The 14,221-nt window shown below is 42.3% G+C and overlaps 1 long non-coding RNA gene across 1 annotated transcript in view; it reads right to left on the minus strand.

Moving 5' to 3' along the window:
• Positions 1 to 2,031: 2,031 nt before the first annotated feature.
• The window catches only part of LOC115014412 (uncharacterized), a 50,897-nt gene continuing 38,707 nt past the window's right edge, over positions 2,032 to 14,221 (minus strand). The window contains exons 2-3 of the long non-coding RNA XR_003832900.1: positions 7,075 to 7,183; positions 2,032 to 2,305 (exon numbers count right to left, since the gene is read on the minus strand). This is a non-coding gene — a long non-coding RNA (uncharacterized LOC115014412). The remainder of the gene's footprint in view (positions 2,306 to 7,074; positions 7,184 to 14,221) is intronic.

Here is a 14,221-nt window from a genome sequence, read left to right on the forward strand (position 1 = left end):
AACAATTATCAAGGAAAAGGATTTCATCATGCCGTTTATAACAGGGGTCTTCAAAACTGGTGTAGCATGGAGCAGGGAGCCCCTGCTTCAAATGAAGGGGGGGGTTCTCTCGGAGTTCTGTGCGAGGGTGGGGTGCTATCGGAGTTCTGTGGGAAGGGGGGTGCTGTCGGAGTACTGTACGAAGGTGGGGTGCTGTCGGAGTTTTGTGCGAATGGGGGTGCAATTGGAGTTCTGTGTGAAGGGGGGGTTCTCTCGGAGTTCTGTGCGAGGGTGGGGTGCTATCGGAGTTCTGTGGGAAGGGGGGTGCTGTCGGAGTACTGTACGAAGGTGGGGTGCTGTCGGAGTTTTGTGCGAATGGGGGTGCAATTGGAGTTCTGTGTGAAGGGGGGTGCTGTTGGAGTTCTGTGCAAAGGGGGTTGCTGTCGGAGTTCTTTGCGAAGGGGGGTGCTGTCGGAGTTCTTTGCGAAGGGGGGTGCTGTCGGGGTTCTGTGTGAAGGGGGGTGCTGTCGGGGTTCTGTGCAAAGAGGGTTGCTGTCAGAGTTCTGTGCGAATGGGGGTGCTGTTGGAGTTCTGTGCGAATGGGGGTGCTGTCGGAGTTCTGTGCGAGGGGGTGCTGCTGTCGGAGTTCTGTGCGAAGGGGGGTGCTGTCGGGTTTCTGTGTGAAGGGGGGTGCAATTGGAGTTCTGTGTGAAGGGGGGTGCAATTGGAGTTCTGTGTGAAGGGGGGTGCTGTCGGAGTTCTGTGTGAAGGAGGATGCTGTCAGAGTTCTGTGTGAAGGGGGGGTGCTGTCGGAGTTCTGTGTGAAGGGGGGTGCTGTCGGAGTTCTGTGTGAAGGAGGATGCTGTCAGAGTTCTGTGTGAAGGGGGGGTGCTGTCGGAGTTCTGTGTGAAGGGGGGGTGCTGTCGGAGTTCTGTGTGAAGGGGGGTGCTGTCGGAGTTCTGTGTGAAGGGGGGTGCAATTGGAGTTCTGTGTGAAGGGGGGTGCTGTTGGAGTTCTGTGTGAAGGGGGGTGCTGTTGGAGTTCTGTGTGAATGGGGGTGCTGTTGGAGTTCTGGGTGAAGGGGGGTGCTGTCGGAGTTCTGTGCAAGGGGGGGTTGCTGTCGGAGTTCTGTGCGAGGGGGGGTGGTGCTGTCGGGGTTCTGTGTGAAGGTGGGTGCTGTCGGGGTTCTGTACAAAGGGGGGTGCTGTCGGAGTTCTGTGTGAAGGGGGTGCTGTTGGAGTTCTGGGTGAAGGGGGTGCTGTCGGAGTTCTGTTGCGACGGGGAGTGGGGAGGATGTGAATGTAAAAAAAAAAATGCTTTACCTACAAACAATTTTGAGACCCCCCTACAGTACCTCCCCGGACCCCCTGTTGAAGACCTATGGTTTATACCATGGTATCCAACCCCTCATGGTTTTCATTGTTCACCCTTAAAAACATAATTTATTTGATATAAAAGTAGCAGATATGTTAAAGTTCATGTTGACTTTATGTTCCCATGCACCCCCACTTTAGATCTTAGACAATTAGATTCATCAGTTGACTATTTTCATAAACAATTCGTCATTTTCAGTCATTTTTCAAGCAAAAGCATTCTGAAATATGAGGTTTGAGTCTCTGTCATGTGTAGTGTGACAGTACACTGACTGCTGTCCTTGTGTTTTAATCAGACGTGTCTTTTATAAAATATCAAAACAATACATCAATTAATCAAGAACATAATCATTCGTTGATGCTTTACTTCTTTGCATTTGGTTGAATTTGGATGAAACTACTATATATGTGTAGAAGCTCACTGTCACTGTTCTCTCAGTATGTGGTCACTCCCTGCTTTCACAGGTGGTTAAAGGTACTGTAACCTCTAACCACATTTATGGACTTAGAATATAGTTACAGGACAAATCTTGGCAAAGGGATGGGAGCAGTTTATTGCATCTGTCGGTTCAGATCAGGTTTTTGGAGGGCACGAGTCAACCCCATGAGAAGAACTTGTAAAACACTTCCCTCCCAACATCCTCTAGGAGCTGACTCAGCGTATAGAGACAACAGCCCACTCTGCGTCGTCGAAACTCAATCACCCAACAAGGAGAAATACTCTTGCTATCACAGTTGACATTGGCCCCAATCAAAAACCAATTGTACCGTGTTACGAGGTTCAAGCAGAGGAAGTAAGTCTCCATCGAAACTTGACGTAGAAAACAGGCGCGCTGCACAGCCACGAGTGGGCGGCTGTTTTTTCTGAAGGTGTCGCTGGATCTTCCGAAAGCACTTCCATCTTTCTGGTTTGGTTATACATGTGACGGATTGATCCAGCATGTGTTGCGGCTCTGTGATTACAAACACAGTTGCAAAGTCTTGATTTATACTGATGGTGGGAACTTTTCTCCTAATCGCTGCTTTTTCTTCCCTGACATTATTAAAATCAGTTGGGAGTACTGAATGACAACTTCCTGGGTTTTTACACACTGAGTACACGTGTTAATACAATGCTATCTCATTACAAATGTATTTACAGCGTCAAAGCCATTTTTCCCAGAGAAAACAGAGATGCAATCCAACAAAAAGAGCCAAAAGCTGCAAAATCACACGCTGGTGCTTTACAACTCAGTTTTAAATCTCAACGTTTATTTCTTAATTCGAGCTTTTGAGTGCAGAAACTACTTTACGTCTGTTTTTGTCTTTCTATATTTCCTTACATTTTCTGTGCTGCAGAAAACAAGAGCACTGGGAGAGAACTGTAATCGCCGACACCTTGCTGATAGTCAGACCTGTATATAACAACTTACAGTCGCAGCAGTTTCTTGAAAATTTGCTGATTTATCCACCGTGTGCACATCCTAGTTCCTGAGACGGCTTTGCATAATATGGTATTTGACAGCCGGATGTGATATGAGGAAAAGGAAATAGGATAACAAAAAATCCATTTCAGCTCTGGACTCTGAACTTGAAAGTTCTAATTCTTCTTTTTTTCATCTCCAAATTGCCAGGTGTAAATCCGCATTGGCTTTGGGCCTGACAGGATACAGAGGGGGGTGTGGGGTGGGGGGGGGGTTGCTGCAAAGTCTGCACCGCTCAAAGTGAGCTCCATTGAGTGGGAGTCCTGAAGTGACTTTTGATACGAACAGTGTCGGGTATATCTCCCAGCTGCAGATGGACGAGGTCTTCTTTGATAGATGGGACTGCACCGAGCACCTGGAATATTTCTCCAAAAACTCAGGAGAAATAAAGCTCAGGAGATGAGTACTACACGCATTAAAGTCAAAACTTTTACTTCTGGCTTATGTTTTAATGTCCACCTGGATTTAATGCACCCAACAGTGAAACTTTTTCATAAAGTCTGCTCCTTTTAGACGGTTTAAATAAGGAAAGGTGAGGAGGAGCATCCTGTTGGCTGAGTACATTTTCCAAATCATTTACTTCTAGTTTAAACCTTTCATTGCATCTCAGCGGAGTCTCTTCGCTCAACCCTTTCAAATAAAGCAGCAATATCAGGAAATACTTTGAATGTGGTTACTATTGAGATGCCCATTGGCAGGGCTCCTCTGTCTGCTGTGGCAACAACCAACTCTTCTTCTAGTCAGCATGAACAAAACAATACAATGTAAAACAAATCCAATAAACATTTGCATAAACACATGAAATAAACAAACAATCTTAAATTTGGTTATCAATGAATTATGACCAAGTTATAAACTTAGACGCATATTTGTGGACCCACTAATGATCACACTGTGTCTGGATTACCTCTCAATTACAATGTTGGCATTTCTAAAGTACAATTTCTAGTTACAAAATATATCCATGTTTAAGGTACCACCGGCTACAATACAGACCAGACCAGAGATTCATGGTAGAGACTGTTAGAGCATACTTAATAACAACAACAACAACAATTAGCAAATACTTACGTTACATATTGGCTATTTGTGAAATGTATGACCTATCACGGTACTTTCTGAAATTGACCAATGACCTATAAATTGTAATGTTGGCATATCCATAACAGCAAATTTAGATTTAGGTTATATCTAGGGCCTGTCAAGCGATAAAAAAAAAAAAAATCTAATTAATTACAAGCTTTGTGATTAATTAATCTAAATTAATCGCATATATCAATATTTGCTGTGAGAAGCATTTCAAAATATTCAAATGTGTGTCTCAGGTAGACCGATGTTAACGTGTCTCAGGTAGACCGATGTTAACGTGTGTCAGGTAGACCGATGTTAACGTGTCTCAGGTAGACCGATGCTAACATGTCTCAGGTAGACCGATGTTAACGTGTCTAGGTAGACCGATGTTAACGTGTCTCAGGTAGACCGATGTTAACGTGTCTCAGGTAGACCGATGTTAACGTGTCTCAGGTAGACCGATGTTAACGTGTCTCAGGTAGACCGATGCTAATGTGTCTCAGGTAGACCGATGTTAACGTGTCTCAGGTAGACCGATGTTAACGTGTCTCAGGTAGACCGATGTAACGTGTGTCAGGTAGACCGATGTTAACGTGTCTCAGGTAGACCGATGTTAACGTGTCTCAGGTAGACCGATGCTAACGTGTCTCAGGTAGGACCGATGTTAATGTGTCTCAGGTAGACCGATGTTAACGTGTCTCAGGTAGACCGATTGTTAACGTGTCTCAAGGTAGACCGATGTTAACGTGTCTCAGGTAGACCGATGTTAACGTGTCTCAGGTAGACCGATGCTAATGTGTCCTCAGGTAGACCGATGTTACGTGTCTCAGGTAGACCGATGTTAACGTGTCTCAGGTAGACCGACGCTAACGTGTCTCAGGTAGACCGACGTTAACGTGTCTCAGGTAGACCGATGTTAACGTGTTTCAGGTAGACCGATGTTAACGTGTCTCAGGTAGACCGATGTAACGTGTCTCAGGTAGACCGATGCTAATGTGTCTCAGGTAGACCGATGCTAATTGTCTCAGGTAGACCGATGTTAACGTGTCTCAGGTAGACCGATGTTAACGTGTCTCAGGTAGACCGATGTTAATGTGTCTCAGGTAGACCGATGCTAACGTGTCTCAGGTAGACCGACGTTAATGTGCTCAGGTAGACCGATGTTAACGTGTCTCAGGTAGACCGATGTTTAACGTGTCTCAGGTAGACCGATGGGTCGCTCACTTTAGCATCAGCGACGGTGATAGCTAGCTCCGAGCTACTAAGTGCTTTGCGTTGAGGTGATATATATATATATATATATATCTATATGTATACATATATATTTCAGCTTGAAGTTCTCCGATGGTTCGAACATTCTTTGCTGCAGGAATCGCACAAAACGGAGCATCAACAGTTAATCTGCGTAAATGTTTTTGTCGCTTTATTTTTTCTGTTATTAATTAATTGAAATTAACCCGCTAATTCGACAGCCCTAATAAATTGTAATGTTGGCATTGCCATAACAACATTTTTGCAATAAACCGAATGTGTTATCATATAGATAAGCTCATTAAGGTTTAGTTTATAATATGTAAGAGAATAATGAAACATGTCCAGGGCCTAAGATGCAGCCCTCAAAGCGATTCATTTTTGTTCAATTAACTTAAAATGCAAAGATATTCAATTTTTGAATAATGTCAGTGATATTCACTAGCATTTACACAGTTTGAACAGAATCACCTTCCACTACTGCTCCTGCTTTTAAGTTGGTTTGTGTGTGTCTGAACATGTTTATAGAAACATGTTCAGGGTTAACTTTACCTGTAAAACCCTGCTATGATAATTAACACTGGAATGGACCAATAATGGGATTACCATGAAAACAACGATATAAGCACACAAACCTTTAACAAAACTAAAACTAATTCATCCTCCTGCTCGGTGAGTGATTTGATACTATTAACTAATTTTTGCAAACTAAGGCACGTTTGTCTTTGCAGCTCTCTTAAGATTAATTGCTTTTGGGAATATGTGATGGTATCACGACCAAGCACTTTCAGATGGTGGTTGCTGGAATTGCTTCCAAATGGGTGTGGAGTTTTCCGGCCTTATCCCCCTTTTCCATACCTCTTTTTTCCTTTTTTTTGTCTAAAAGAGGGAAAACCAAACACTGATTGTAAAGCCAGTTGAGGCCATTAGATAACAGGAGTTCCTCTCTTTAGTCAACGTTTTCATTATCCTTGGGTTTTATAGCTGCACCTCTCTGCGTGATCTCAGAGTTCAGCTGAGAACTTGAGGCTGGGCCTGAAAGCAGAGCAGGAGTCTGGTAACAATATCAAACAGCCGTCGAGCTGCAAAGGAGCTTTTTGTTCCCGGCTCGGGTGTGACCGCGTTGGCTCAGCTCTCCGATCACTGTGCTACCAGAATGGAACCTTTTCATTGATAGCCAATGCCTTGTGAGGCACATGCAGGGGATCTGGCATACGGGTGACATCATCAAAGCTATGTGTGCATTTTTGTTCCTCTCTGAAAATAAATTTCCCCGCACAGGCTCGTTATTTCACAGCCGAACAGCGGAGCTCCTGGTTGTTTTGTTATGGGTGGTTCTCGGGATCGCCTGCCAGTAGTATCCGCATGCTCAAAGAAAACAGTCCAGAGAATACGTGGCCAACTCAGGCCGCCATAGGGCTGAATAACAAGAACCAAATGTTTATGAGATACTTCTGTCTTTGACAGGATTCCACTTGAACATGTCTCCATGATCAATTGATCGGCCATTCGTCATAATCCATAGACTGAGGGCAACATAAACACGCGCTTCAGTTGAAAGATATGCACTCAGTGCCGAACATCTGTGAAGCATTGCACTCATGACAACACCGACGTCCCCATCGCTTGATAAATAACTTGCTACAGAACGGCTAAATAAGTATCGAAATGTTCCAACGTTTTCTTTCAGCTTTTGAATAATTATTCAGTCTGGCCCGTAAATAAATTGAGAGAAATATCAAATGTTTACACGATTAAATAATGCAGTTTTAGGCTACACTTATATTCAAGATAACATTTCATATGCAGAGCTTGTTCACTGTTGTAAACACATAAAAAGCAAAGTTTAAACAGAAGGAGCCACTTGGTAAAGCAGTGAAAGAGCAGCTACAAACCTTCTCTGGTGATTGGAGCTTTCCCTGTTCAATTGAAATTACCTTTCATCGTACTTGGTTAGCTTTGAACCGAGCAGAACAGCTTTGATGGTGTGGAGAAACACTTGGGAGATGTGGGTCAATCCAGCTCACTGAACACCACTGTGACAGTCTAGGAAACAAATCCAAAATGAACAGTACTTTGCATGAGACTGAAATGGATATACACAAAGCACTACCAATATGTTTCGTAGAAATGTTAAAGAAAACAGTTTTGCGACCTCTGCTTTGTAACACAACTCCGAAATGTTAAAACTTTTGGTTTGTTTCTGAGACATTCATCAAATTTGATTTGGAAAAAAGTCAGAACATTGAAATCTTTCTTTCCCGTTTCAATCAATGGAATATTTGTGTCACGACATTGTCAAGACGTTATGGCTAAAGTTTCAACCATGGTAGCGAAAGGAAAAATGCGTAAGTACTTTAAATATGTTTATATAGTATAAAGTATAAATGATATGCACTCTGCATCAATCCTGTCCACTGCTGCTCCACATGAGACTGCACATACCTGTTCAGCACCAAACTGCTGACAGACAGTTAGCATCTAGCTGGTGACTATAGTGGAGCGTTTAGCTGCTAAGGAGACATAACAGAGACCAAAAACAGAGCTTAAAGAGAGTGAATATTATACTTATCAGGAGGCACAACTTAATTAATGATGATGTTGCTCCTTAAATGTCTGTTAAGTCACTATCTATTGCTAAATGAAGGCACACAATGGTGGCCCATTAGTGACCGCGCTCCATCACCCAGCTTGTGGGTGAAGGGGCGTAGTGTGTCTCTGCTAGAGTTGTGAGTAACCAATGCTTTTATATAGTGCCTTTCCAATCTTTATGACCACTTGTCGCGCTTTAAAACACATGTCAGCATTCACCCATAGTCATACAGAGTCAGAGGTTACCATACAAGGTCATCGTCAGTAGTGATAACCATTCACACACACTCACACACCATCGGGAGAAATTTGGGGTTCAGTATGTTGCCCAAGGACACTTCAACATGCTAACTGTAGGGTCTGGGGATCGAATCGCTGACCTACCGACCGGTGGACGACCACGCTAACTCCTGAGCCACAGCCACATGTTGGATGTGCAAATAAGCACGTTCAGCATAACATATTAAAAAGTATGTTAATGTTTCTTCTGCCCCCAAATTCTAAAAATACAGTAGTAAATACAATAAATTATATGTTCTGTTATTTGTGAATATCTGATTTAATACCAAAATACTTATACTAAACATATTAGTAAATATATGTATTTGATCAACTTTATTTCTGTTCAGGGATATTAAGGCTGTTTCCAGGTACACACACGTCTGTGAGTCGAGTTACGGTGATGCCAGCAACTGCAGAGCAGGAACAATGTGAAGTAAAACAAGTCTAAATGTTCTAAATGCCTCTCCTTCTTTGTGTCTCTATCTGCCTCTTTCTTATCTGCTGCTCGATTGGTATCAGTTCTCTCAGCCTCAGGCTACGTCACGGTACACAACTGAATAAGTCGAGAGACAAGATTTTGGAACGGCGTGTTGAGGTTTCATTAATGTCAAGGGGGGCGGCACATGGGTCAAGTGCATTCTAAGATGATGCCGTTGTCTGCTTGTTTAAGTAATACACATCTGAATAATATTAAAAATCAACCCATTGAAAGTAACGCATTGGTTCTCATTAGTTTTCACAGTCATGTAATCCCATCAGGGCCCTCAAACCCTGTCACAATCCTTGTTTAATCAACTAGTCTGTGCCCTTCCCCAGTCATCAGTGACAGGATTATCATTTAGGGAGACACATCTGTAGCCAATTCAAGATGCTTGCTGTTATGTGAATGACCCCGTGAGATGATACAGGAGATAAACCAGCTGCATTGAAGTCTCCCTTGGACGTAATCCTCTCAGATCTCAGCTCGGAACCACTAAGACATATCGCATATCCGCTAATCATTTTCTAAATTGTTTATTGAAAATACTCCTCGTCTGGTAGATTGTGAGTCTGAAGGGAGAAGGGGTTTTCTTTACGTTGAGACTTGGGGTCCTCTGGGGTTAGTGTTTCAGCCATCAAATGCACTTTATTATACGTTAAAAGAACGCAGGAACACAAATCTGTTCCGGGCTTGTTAATGGAAACGATTATTGCATCAGCTTCCTTGGTTCACTGACACAAATGCCCTCCACAAAACCTGCCTTGTATCAAGTGTATCTGGAAGTGTAGCAAAATTGCAACTTCTTCCTTCGAGCCCACTACATTTAAACAAATAAACAAACCATGACTGGAAACATTCGGTCATCTCAGAGGCATGTGAGCTCAGAAGACAGTGATTTGTTTCCCCCGGAAAACATTCATTTATTACCAATCTGACTGGCACAAACGGTTTGGTTGAGAGGTTTCCCGTTGGTAGCCGGAGGTACAAACATTTCAGAGGTCAACTACAAGTAGTTTGAACATGAGATTAACCTGAATAACCTTTCAGCTGGCAACTTGGGTGCTTAGATTGATTTGCTACAAGTTGCAGAGCGACAAGAAAAAGGTTGGACTTGCTTTGTGTATTTATATTTTCCCAGAACTGGTGTTGTATACTTTACACGGTGGAATAAAGAAACTGCCAACAAGAGCAGCTGCACAAATGTATCTGGTAGAAATGTGTCATACCATTGTTGCATTCAGGATTGACTTTTGGATACAGGCAGCTTGGACCAATCCATTATCTCCACCTTGTTGAAGTTATTACAAACAGGAGAGAAACAATATTTTAAAAGTATAAAAAGGTCAAACGATGACAGTTATCTCTCTCTTCTGGTTGGATTTTCTGCAGTCATGCCTTAAAGCCATTACTGTTGCCTCTTGCCAAAACAGACACGGGACTCGATGCATCCATGTGCCGTGTTCCTCACGTCGCCCACATCACAGAATCCAAACCCGGCTTCTCCACATCATTTCATACCACATCTGGCGCTTTGGGGCCTGCTCCAAGCTCCGGTGGAGGTCTGTGACGTTGCACGCTGCAACACATCTCTGAGAGGACCCTCCGCAAGACGAAGACAGACTGCGCTGGCAGGTCTGCATCTGGGCAGCCCGTGATGTTAGTTCATCATGCATTAACATCTGTCCACAACTCGGCATGATGCAAACATGCTCCTTTTCATTTTCTAGGGGAGAAAGATTGGTGCTTTGCTTTATGTTTCTGCGTATGGTGAGGAATGGGTGAACTCGTGCTTGAAGACGATGATGCACTGCAGCATGGAAAGAGTTTGCTCCTGCGGTCACATCTTGGTACGAGAACACTTGTGATTCATGGTTATTTTGCACACAGTTTGGCCAGACTACTGTAACTGAAAATTCATATTGATTTAATCTTGTGCATCCTTTCCTTTCCTCCTGCGAGCAGTATACAGTAGTGGAAAGATAAGGCCAGAAAAGTTATTTGTGACTTGACTGCCAATGAGTTATGTGCATGCATTTTTCATTTTTTGGATGTGGGATTGTCAAGTTTACCAAATCAGAGGATGTGCACAATGTCATATCTTATAAACCACATACGATTTATGCTGATTGGTAAGGCTACTGCAAAACAAAATCTTCCTAAGCTTCCTGGGTACTCCCAAATATTTCTCTAAATAAATTAGACTTCCCAGAAGTAGTTTTGCAGAATAATTACACACAGCAGTTCTGGCTTGACAGACTAATTGAATCTTTGGTGGTTTGTTCACTTAAAGCTGCACTTACCAATATTTTTATAATCAACAATGGATTAAACGAGTATGTGTAATGTGAAAGGGGGTCACTCAGTAATGACCCTACAGAGAATTACGACCAAACTGCATTTCCACTTAGTTCCTCTCATGCACTATCACTCGTTTTAGCATCTTTCAGCTCATTGTTTTGTTTTTTCGGGCTTGTAATTGTATTGTTTTGGTCTCACCATCAGTGTTGTTTCCAGCAGCAGAAGAAGCTCTAAAAACCCAAAGTACACGACCTGCTCAGCACCAAACAGACACAGGTACCAACAGTTAAACATAGTTTTAACGTAGTTTCATCTTCTCAGAAGAGATTTGCTGCTTTTAAATTAAACTGAATATCTTCAGGTTTTTTTAATGTTGGTCAGACAAAAAAACCCCCACTAGATGTAACCTTGGGCTTCAGGAAATTAGGATATTTACTGACTTGTATAGACAAAACAACTAATCAAGTAAAAACAAAGAAAGGACAGAGCACCAGAAAGTGACCAGGAAAGTAATCATTCGTTGTAGTTATATGCCTGAAACCCTTGTGAATGAATTATTACAATTAGTCAGCCTGTTTGCACCACAGAGAACCAGATATGGAAAAATAAGTCAAACATCTACTAGTTTGGATGAGAATCTACAAGTGGAAGAACAAAGTAAACTTCAGCAGCACACGACATTTTCTCCTTTTCTGTGTTCATGAAAGCAGAAAATAATTCTTGTCTTGAGAGTTTCATTTCAGCACAATATGTTCCCTCAACAAATTTAAATCATGGAACTTGAATGTAAATATGTCTGCTGCCTGAAATCAAGGCTTTGCTGGCGATTTCACTGTATACCATCCACTGAGGCATCAGCTGCTCGGTAGCTTGCAGGCGATGAAATTAGACGAAGAAGACTGTCATAACAATGACAATTTAAAAATGGTGGAAATTATGCTTCTGACATGTTAAAACATACAAATCAGGGTCTAGACATGCTGGTGCTGGGCGTATAAAAGAGAATATTAGTTAAGTTTGTTTGAAAGTTGAAGATGATCCTGATGTGCTTCTTGAGCAATCAGAGTCGCACAAAGTTTGGAACTGAAAAGAAATAATTGGCAAAGACCTCTGAAGTCCGCTGAATCCTTACTAGCACACTTAAGACTTGAATCAACACCTCCATCATGTCTCCGTTTCTGGAGCAGTGGGCCTGTGAAACGCATTGTGGTTTAGGTTCTGGACGGCCCTAGTATGTCAAAACCAGCTGGTACACGTCTTAATGCAACATGGCTAGTTGTAAGCATTCCAGCGCCGGCCATCGCTCAGAATCAGGCGGCGGATTCAAACCAAAAGCAATTCTTTATGAAGGAGGAAACTGACATACATACACGCACACATATTTATATTTGAACTATCCTGACTTGTGAGCAGATATGGAAGCATATCAGACTGTCAGACTTTCATAAGAGAATGAAGGATTCTTTAATGTGGTAAGATGGCTGCTGCAGACCAAAACCAAAAGAAGGAATTTCGTCTTGCATCTTTCCCTCTGTCTGCATCTGACAGCGGGAGCAGTGGGGCAGAGTCTATATCCTGCAAGTGGAAACTTCACCTCATGCAAAGATAAGAAAAAAGAGGGAGGGAGGAGAGGGGAGGGGGGTCTGCAGCTGGAAGACATTACGAGTACCAGTCATCCTCGCTGGAAAAGAAATAAGAGGAAGAAAAAGAAGAAACAAGAAAATAAGAGACAACCTTCAGATATCCTCAGATGTTATTTATTAGAGGGGAGAAGCCCCCCCTCCCTGCTCATTATTGGATGTACTTGCCTGGAGACTGATCTGCGCTGGATCCAATCCTCTTTATGATGTGCTCTGACTCAATAAAAGATTTGACAAATGCTTTCCGTTATTATCAGCGTTTCATCCCAGTACTTGTGTTGTGGCTGAAGGTGACCGAAGCCTAAAGATTTGGAGCCTCCCGAGAATCTCACGCTGTTTTTAGAAACGCTATTAATACATTTATTTTTACACTTCTTGGAGTTTCCCGTTGAACCTCCTTTGACCCGGGGGTTAATGAATACCTGTCTATAGTTCTGCTCAATTAACTCGGAATGAAAGCGCCTCATGATGCAAATACCTTGTGTCAGAAATACTTTATTTTCTTTGGGGCAATGTTTGCTTGTTTTCACGGTCTGTCTATATTAATTACACATAATATTATTCATAATGATATCCATTTTGTTAGGTGCTTGATTTTATCCTATGATTTACTACTGAGGAGGGAAGGGGTCAAAGTCATCCACGAAGAATCAGCTGACAGCTGCAGAAAGTTCAAGAAGGCATCCTCTGATTGCAGGACTCTTCCAAGAAGATGTTTATGTAATATATCAAACGGTACCAGAGGCTGACAAAATGAGTCTGAGACACCTGTTGTTAACATGCAATCTGTACCGAGATATCTTATCTGGACCAAGTTAAAAGTCAATCCAAGGTGAGATGAGAGCAGAACACATTGTAATTAATGCTACTGGCTCCCATTGTAATCAAATCTCAAGCTAATTGCAAATCTGTATCAGTTCGGCCACATTATCAAGTCGTCCTGCTGTCTCAAGCGAGTTTGCAGAAAGCTGCAGACAAACCGTTTCCCAAGACAATGAAAAATAAGTAGAACCCATGGCTTCACAATCAAGATAATATTATAACCAATTATTATTAATATCATGAATAAATGCAAAGGCTAGATGTCATTATCAAGATAATGTATCCAGATACAGATTGAATGTTATAGGATGTGGAAATGGGGTCAACAAAATATAAACACTAGTAGTATAAACCAGCGACATTACAGATCACTCTACGGCCCTGAAAGGCTCTTGAGCAAGGCATTCAGCCGCCCCTTCGGTCAACAGCAGAAACCTGTGGTTTTACTGGGTAGTTCCTGTGTTTGAAAACATGTCATTTCATCATATCATGAGAACGGATTTAGCTAGAAATTAGAAAACTCTCCAAATAAATACTGAACATCTGCTCACAATACAATACAAAAACAAACCTGAAACTCAACCATAAAAAGCTGGAACACAGATGAACAACAGCTGAAAAATAAGGAACACTAAGCTGAACGTCAAATGGAAAATGACAATGATGTAAGAATAGAATCAATAGTATTTTAGTTTACAGTAGATATGAATGGATGGGTTTTATGCCACGTGGTAGAAAATGCCAAAGGAACGCCACACTCAGTAACTCCTGTATAACAAATGGAGACCATTTACACACGGTGTCCATTCTTCTAGGGTGAAAATGATCTGAATGTCTTCATTTACACCCCGAAAGGTTTCATGTCCCACAGTGAAAAGTGGGACCAAAGCAACCAGTTTGCAGATGCAATGCAGACACTAGCATTGCATTATTACCATAATAATTCATCCGAATTTGCCTGCGACTGAA

The sequence above is a fragment of the Cottoperca gobio genome, chromosome 10 (assembly GCF_900634415.1).
Source record: "Cottoperca gobio chromosome 10, fCotGob3.1, whole genome shotgun sequence".
Taxonomy (NCBI): Eukaryota; Metazoa; Chordata; class Actinopteri; order Perciformes; family Bovichtidae; genus Cottoperca; species Cottoperca gobio.